At 43.6% G+C, this 8809-nt stretch overlaps 1 non-coding gene across 1 annotated transcript; it reads left to right on the forward strand.

The window, feature by feature from the left end:
• The first annotated feature begins 8414 nt into the window (after positions 1–8414).
• Positions 8415–8532, forward strand: LOC120055225. The gene has a single exon (XR_005477678.1). It is a non-coding gene; the product is annotated as a small nucleolar RNA SNORA26 (small nucleolar RNA).
• The last annotated feature ends 277 nt before the right edge of the window (positions 8533–8809 follow it).

Here is an 8809-nt window from a genome sequence, read left to right on the forward strand (position 1 = left end):
ATGTCATGGCTTTAGAAGCTTCTGCTAATTGACATCATTTGAGTCAATTCGAGGTGTACCTGTGGATGTATTTCAAGGCCTACCTTCAAACTCAGTGCTTCTTTGCTTGACATTATGGGAAAATCAAAAGAAATCAGCCGAGACCTCAGAAAAAAATTATAGACCTCCACAAGTCTGGTTCATCCTTGGGAGCAATTTCGAAACGTCTGAAGGCACCACGTCCATCTGTACAAACAGTAGCATGCAAGTATAAACACCATGGGACCACGCAGCCATCATACCGCTGTGGCAGGAGACGCGGTCTGTCTCCTAGAGATGAACGTACTTTGGTGCGAAAAGTGCAAATCAATCGCAGAAGAACAGCAAAGGACCTTGTGAAGATGCTGGAGGAAACAGGTACAAAAGTACCTATATCCACAGTAAAACGAGTCCTATATCGACATAACCTGAAAGGCCGCTCAGCAAGGAAGAAGCTACTGCTCCAAAACCGCCATAAAAAAAGCCAGACTACGGTTTGCAACTGCACATGGGGACAAAGATGATACTTTTTGGAGAAATGTCCTCTGGTCAGATGAAACAAAAATAGAACTGTTTGGCCATAATGACCATCGTTATGTTTGGAGGAAAAAGGGTGAGGCTTGCAAGCTGAAGAACACCATCCCAACCGTGAAGCATGGGGGTGGCAGCATCATGTTGTGGGGTGCTTTACTTACCTATTATTCACTTAACACCTTTTTTGCACTATTGGTTAGAGCCTGTAAGTTGTATTCGGCGCACGTGACAAATAAACTTTGATTTGATTTGATTTGCTGCAGGAGGGACTGGGGCACTTCACAAAATAGATGGCATCATGAGGTAGGAAAATGATGTGGATATATTGAAGCAACATCTCAAGACATTAGTCAGGATGTTAAAGCTTGGTCGCAAATGGGTCTTCCAAATGGATAATGACCCCAAGCATACTTCCAAAGTTGTGGCAAAATGGCTTAAGGACAACAAAGTCAAGGTATTGGAGTGGCCATCACAAAGCCCAGACCTCAATCCTATAGAAAATGTGTGGGCAGAAGTGAAAAAGCGTGTGTGAGCAAGGAGGCCTACAAACCTGACTCAGTTACACCAGCTCTGTCAGGAGGAATGGGCCAAAATTCACCCAACTTATTGTGGGAAGCTTGTGGAAGGCTAGCCGAAACGTTTAACCCAAGTTAAACAATTTAAAGGCAATGCTACCAAATACTAATTGAGTGTATGTAAACTACTGATCCACTGGGAATGTGATGAAAGAAATAAAAGCTGAAATAAATCATTCTCTCTACTGTTATTCTGACATTTCACATTCTTAAAATGAAGTGGTGATCCTAACTGACCTAAAACAGGGAATTTAGGATTAAATGTCAGGAATTGTGAAAAACTGAGTTAAAATGTATTTGGCTAAGGTGTATGTAAACTTCCGACTTCAACTGAATGTGAGAGTGGATTCTCGGCCCTCAGTAGTATGAAAACTAAATACAGGCACAGACTTATTTAAGACAGTCTCTCTCCAATACAACCCAACATTGCAGAGTTATGTGCATCCTTTCAAGCACACTCTTCTCAATATCCTGTGGTGAGTTATTCACAATTTTCGATGAACAAATAAGCTTTTATATGTAAGATGGTTAAATAAAGAGCAAAATTAATAATATTTTTATATTATTATTTGTGCCCTGGTCCGAGAAGAGCTCTTTGTCACTCCCCACGAGCCAGGTTGTGACAAAAACTAACACTCATTCTTATGTTTAATAAATGTATCATATACAGTAGTGTATGTGTGGCAGGTATACAATGATGGCAAAAAGCAACATTTGAGAGTGCGCTGACCCTGGTACTGGAGGGGGTACGCATCTGGAGGTTGAATGTTTGAAGGGTTACAGGACTATAAAAGTTTGGGAACCACTGCTCTAGAGCACACAAAAATATATACATACCTTGGCCTAAACATCACCGTCACATGTAACTTCCACAAAGCTGTGAACAATCTGAGAGACAATGCAAAAAGGGCTTTCTATGCCATCAAAGGAACATAAATTTGACATACCAAATAGGATCTGGCTAAAAATACTTGAATCAGTTATAGAACCCATTGCCCTTCAATGGTTGTGAGGTCTGGGGTCCGCTCATCAACCAAGAATTCACAAAAGGGGACAAACACCAAATTGAGAGACTGCATGGAGAATTTAGCAAAAATATCCTCCATGTACAACATAAAACACCAAATAATGGATGCAGAGCAGAATTAGGCCGAAACCCGCTAATTATCAAAATCCAGAAAAGAGCCGTTCACTTCTACAACCACCTAAAAGGAAGCGATTCCCAAACCTTCTATAACAAAGCCATCATCTACAGAGAGATGAACCTGGAGAAGAGTTCCCTAAACAAGCTGATACTAGGGCTCTGTTCACAAATACAAACAGACCCCACAGAGCCCCAGGACAGCAACACAATTAGACCCAACCAAATCATGAGAAAACAAAAAGATAATTATTTGACACATTGGAAAGAATTTACAAAACAACAGAGCAAACTACAATGCTATTTGGCCCTAAACAGAGAGTGCCACAGTACCAGAATACCTGACCACTGTGACTGACCCAAAATTAAAGAAAGCTTTGACTATGTACAGACTCAATGAGCATAGCCTTGCTAATGAGAAAGGTCGCCGTAGGCAGACCTGGCTCTCAAGAGAACACTGCCCACAAAATGAGGTGGAACTGAGCTGCACTTCCTAACCTCCTGCCAAATGTATGACCATATTAGAGACACATATTTCCCTCAGATTACACAGACCCACAAATAATTGGGTGAAATCTTTTGGGTGAAATACCAGTGTGCGGTACAGTAGCAATATTTGTGACTTTTTATTGTTTATTTCACTTTTGTTTATCCAGGTCAGTGGAGGCTGCTGAGGGGAGGACGGCTCATAATAATGGCTGGAACAGAGTAAATGGAATAGCATAGAATAGCATATGGAAACCATGTCTTTGATACCATTCCACTGATTCCAGCCATTATCATGAGCCTATCCTGCCCAATTAAGGTGCCACCAACCTCCTCTGTGTGTGTGTGTGTGTGTGTGTGTGTGTGTGTGTGTGTGTGTGTGTGTGTGTGTGTGTGTGTGTGTGTGTGTGTGTGTGTGTGTGTGTGTGTGTGTGTATTGAGCACTACAGTTATTGGCTCATGAGTCATGTGAGCTAGAGGAGGGATAGCAGCATGCACTCACTTGGTGACAACTTTTTACCAGTTGTAGGTAGGCTATTTAGATTGTTATTATGAAGACACCTATTTCCAAACCTTTTAACATAAAACATGTTAATACGCTAGAACTGACGCACATCAATAAATAATGGAGACAAAAGCACTGAAAATGACTTTGGGAGCACTAGAGCGCATTACATTAGGGGGTTTAAACAGCATTCTAATGTTGAGTTCTTGGGTCTCGGGGGCTGCCGAGTGGACATGTGAAATGGACGTTATGGAACTCCCTCGCGTGGTTCTTTTTATGGGGAAAAGTTAGGCTAAATGTGGAGAATTATACATTTGCCTCTGTTGGACATCAAGTAGCCTATTAATGTATATTCCGTTGTACGCTTCCAGTTGGTACAATACATATGTTGAAATGACGATATCACTAGAGTCATTGCAAATCCATTTGTGTGAATTGTGTAGCCTACCGAGAGCTGACTAAGCAAATAACCTATAACTTCAGTTTGTTGTTGTAGCCTTGTGTTATTATGAAGGGATTAGATTAACGGTAACAGTAGTCAGATTAGGCTACAGGTAAAACTCATTCTGAAAAATAAACACTGGCTGTTGTTGACAAGCATTTTCAGTTCATATACATATTATTATTTAATTCAGTGATTGACATTATGACGCCATCCACAGTAGCCTATTCCAGCAGGCTATTGGGAAACACAAGCACTTCTTATTCAAAATTGTCTCCCTATTCATATTGAATAAATGAGTCTGTTAATTTGAACTAAGCAAGCTGCTTAGCATCCTGACTGGTTGCATCACTGCCTGGTATGGCAATTGCTCGACCTCTGACCGCAAGGCACTACAAAGGGTAGTGCTTAAGGCCCAGTACATCACTGGGGCTAAGCTGCCTGCCATCCAGGACCTCTACACCAGGCGGTGTCAGAGGAAGGCCCTAAAAATTGTCAAAGACCTCAGCCACCCCAGTCATAGACGGTTCTCTCTACTACCGCATGGCAAACGGTACCAGAGTGCAAAGTCTAGGACAAAAAGGCTTCTCAACAGTTTTTACCCCCAAGCCATAAGAATCCTGAACAGGTAACCAAATGGCTACCCGGACTATTTGCATTGTGTGCCCCCCCCCAACCCCTCTTTTACGCTGCTGCTACTCTCTGTTTATCATATATGCATAGTCACTTTAACTATACATTCATGAACATACTACCTCAATTGGCCCGACCAACCAGTGCTCCCACACATTGGCTAACCGGGCTATCTGCATTGTTGCTTAATCTGCTTAATTGTCGGAGTAGAGGACCTTGTGCATTTCAGGTAAAATAACAACTCAATGTTTATATCCCAGGACAAATTAGCTAGCAACAGCAAGCTAGCTAAATAGGACAAATTAGCTAGCAAGTGCAAGCTAGCTAGCTAAATTGCCATAAATGTTTAATGCTTTTCGACCTGTCTCCAAATTAATATAATTGGTTCAGAGTTTGTTTTGATATTTTAACCTGCGTGTCGTGATCACGTTTGGTGTGGGGGAACAAAATACATTTATGCGCGATGGCGCAAGCGCAGCCGGTTTGGGTTCCGTGACAGCGAAAAGGGAAGCATGTCGGGAATTTTGCTCTACTATTGGTAGAGGGACCGACATTTGTGCGGTTTGGAAAATGTTTTTAAAAATGATGGGAAAGGGAAAAATGCTGGAATTCCAGTGCTGGTAGAAGGAAACGTCACAGCTGTGCCAAGTAAAAAAAATGCAAATGTCCTAGGTGGTGCATTTGCAGCAGTTCATAGATATGAGCACCTGTGTGATGAGAGTAAGAGACGTAGGGAAAAGTTAAAGGAGGATGGAGCTGTTTAAAAAGAAAAAGGGGAGTCAGGAGAAGCTATGGATGCAGATTCTTCTATGTTTGAGATGACAAGGACGTTGAAGGGCTGCGGGCGGAATGCTCCTGGAGAAGATGGGGTGTGTTATGTGATGTTTAAGCATGCACGGAACAGTGTGTTAGAAGCAGTGTTAGGGTTGTATAATAAGGTGTGGAAGACTGGGGTGATACCTGCTGGGTGGAAACATGAAGTGAGACATGTTGAGTATATTGAAATGAAGTGTAGGAAGGTGCTGAACCTCATGAGGGCAGTGGTAGGATATGATTGGGGTCGGATAGACAAACACTGTTGTTTATGTATCAGGCATTGATCAGGTCATTTTAGGATTATGGGTGGGTATATGGTATATGATTATGGGTATATGGATCGACAGCCAAAATGGTACTACAGTGCCTGGACAGGATACAGTCAAGGGCCCTGAGATTGTGTGTGGGTGCCTTCAGGACGGCACCTGTTGAGGCATTGCAGGTGTATAGTGGGGCTTTTTCCGAAACCAAGTGTAGATGTGGATATGATTGAGGGTAGGAGAGAATGGGGTGAGGACTTGAGACTGTGTGTGGAGAGATTTTAAGGATATATACAGATGGTTCAAAGGATCCAGTCAGCGGTAGGGTGGGGGCAGGGGTGTATATCCCAGATTTTGTATGTAAGCGGTTAAATGATAATGTGTCAGTGTATGCGGCCGAGTTGATGGCCATGATTATAGATTTGAGATGGGCGTAGGAGGTGAAACCACTCGGTGGGGATCTGCTCTGATTGGGCTGCAGTGTTAAGTAATGTGAATACGGGCAGGTCGGATAGGGGAGACTTGTTTGTGGAGATGATGGTGATGTTAATGGGACTGGAGAGAACAGGAATTGTGGTAAGCTTTAGCTAGGTTCCCGTCCATGTGGGTGTGGAGGGTAGTGAGAAGGCTGATGTGGTGGCTAAGAGTGCTGTGAGTGTCACGGTTTTCTAAAGTAGAACCCAGAAGCAGACCAGGACAAGGAGAGTAGGACGAAGGTGAGTATTTATTTACAAGTTTAAACGTAGAGGTAGAAAGATCCAGGTGGCGGAGCGGGCAGCGGAGGTGAGTTGATGGGAGTGAATAGGCAGATCCAAGGGAGTAACAGAAGCCACCGACGACCAGGCTGGAATGGGGTGAGTGTTCCGGGTGAATGACTGTAGACAGAACAAACGGAGGTAAGTTCAAGGCAAGCAAGACGTACAAAACAACAAAACAAACTCTATCAAACTGGAGGCTGATACGCTGGCACAACATACTGTTCATGGCTAACGATCCGGCAGGGAATGGATGTCAGGTCAGAGCTTATGAAGTGGAGGGGTGATGATCAGGACCAGGTGTGCAGATAGCTGATGGGATACAGGTGCGGGTAATCAGAGATCTCCCAACTAGCTACGTCGCCCGGCAACCAGACAGGGTGCGTTCCAGGACACCGGAAAAACACTCCAGGACAGAACACAGGCAAAAACAGACTCAGGAAGCGGGATTCGTGACAGTGAGAAGAGAGGGGGTAGATATTCAGGTCCTGTTGGGCCGCAGGGAAGTCAAGTCCTTGATCCGGGCGAAAGGGCTCTATCTTTGGCAAAGGGAGTGGGATACTAGTAGTAAGGGGAGGCAATTTTATTGCGTGCACCGGTCAGTTAAGGAAGAGGCAGGGAGTATGGGATGTACGAGAGAGGAAGTTGTGTGGAGTATACTACGGTTTGGGCACTCAGGTTTGAATGCCATGTTGTGGATGATAGAGAGACATGAAGCAGGTCTGTATGATGAGTGTTTAGTGGAGGAAACGATGGAGCATGTTTTGATATTTTGTGAACTGTATGACGTTGATAGAGAGAGATTGTGTGACGGGGTTTGGGTGATGTAGCGGGGGGAGGAAAGTGGAGGGAAGTGGTGTTTAGGGATCTGTTTCACTTTCTTAAAGGAACAGGACTCATGAAGAGAATTTAATGTAGGTAGGCCTTGACTGGCCTTACGCTCCTGTACAGTAGGTGGCGGTGTATGCACCTTAAAAGTTGGATGCGATCCGCCAACCCAATGTCGAAGAAGAAGTTTCAGAACTGTGTGAAGAAGGGTAGCCAGTTGAAGCAGCTGAATTAGGCATACACAAATATTTGATTTCGTTAATCGTTACGGTCATATCTGCAAATGTTTCAGTCAATGGTTGCCACGGTGTCTTGATATGCTTGTCTGCTGGATCCTTTTATCAGAGATTTTCCCCAGCTGTGCTGTCTACGACACGTGAACTGCTACAATGTTGCAAGCATTCAGCTGGTTGACCCTTTATTTATAAGGTTTATGTCTATGGGTTGACCACACAGTAGTGTGCATTCATTCAGTACAGTTACTAGTCAATTATGGCCAGCCCAGGTACGCATGAGATATTGACTAAGTTCTGGTTGGAATGTCAAGTATTTGATTTTGTTCAGCAGTATGGCATAACCAATCCCATGGTTTACAGTCACGTGGTGTCTAGTCATACAATTTCATGTGATGTAGGTATTGCTGACACCACAAGAACCTTCTTTGCCCATTTAAGACCCGATGTGTCGTAAATAGTGAACACGGGGTAGAGCAGTTATTTCATAAACCTGTAGTGAAGACCACATCCTCTCTGCAGATCCTGTCAGGAGGAACACAATTTGATATTTGCCATGCAGCTGAACGTCTTCATAACTGGTGCTTAAAAGTTCAAGATGTGTTCTGACAGCTTTCCGTCTACTCACTGAGGCACATATCAAATGCAAAGGGACAGAGGACGGCTTGTGCAAGTGGTCATGTGAAAGACCTTGTGAGGTGAGTATGGCCATGACAAGTGACTTGAGACCCACTCTGATTAAGGCAGCCCCCCACACCTCTCTGATTCAGAGGGGTTGGGTTAAATACGGCAGACACATTTCAGTTGAATACATTCAGTTGGACAACTGACTAAGTATCCCCCTTTCCCTTTCCCTCTTTACCTACTAGTGCCTGTTCCACAAGTGGCCATATCTGGGGGACAGAGGCTGGCTCTGGACCTGTTGAGAGGAACACACTCGTCTGAAGGACAGCAAACACACCTAAAATGGCTGTGAAGGATGTGCACTACTGCACTTTGCCCTTTGACAATCGTAAAAGATCTAGGAACCAACCATTGATGATTGAATTTATGCTAAGACATCTTAATTTTTCTAAAACAGGTGCCCTGATGTTTTTGGATTGGAGAAATTAATGGTTGGAATAGACTGATGTCACCAGACAGGTATCTCGTTTTAACCTCATTTAACCAAAAAAGGTAATGCCCTTTTCGCCCATTTAAGACTTGAAATGTCCTAAATGATGAACATAGGGGGGTAAGGCAGTTCTCTCATAAACCTGAGGTGAAGGCCAAATCCTCTCTGCGGATCCTGTCGGGAGAAATAAACCATTATTTTGACATATTTTGCTTTGTCTTAATAAGTCAATGCTGGTACATTGTCTTTGTGTATATAATACAACGGGTGGGTGTCAGAATGGTGGGTGTAGCTGGTGTATGCAGTCAGGCGCAGGAGAGCAGAGAATTGGGAGCAACGTAACTTTACTCAGAATAATGAATGGTGCAAGGTAAAACAATACACTTGCCCAAACACAAACACACGGGCAAGAAATAGCACCCGTCGAAATAACCAGTCACCAACATTACCGAACATGACATAAAACAAT

This window comes from Salvelinus namaycush, chromosome 10 (assembly GCF_016432855.1).
Source record: "Salvelinus namaycush isolate Seneca chromosome 10, SaNama_1.0, whole genome shotgun sequence".
In the NCBI taxonomy this organism is placed as follows: domain Eukaryota; kingdom Metazoa; phylum Chordata; class Actinopteri; order Salmoniformes; family Salmonidae; genus Salvelinus; species Salvelinus namaycush.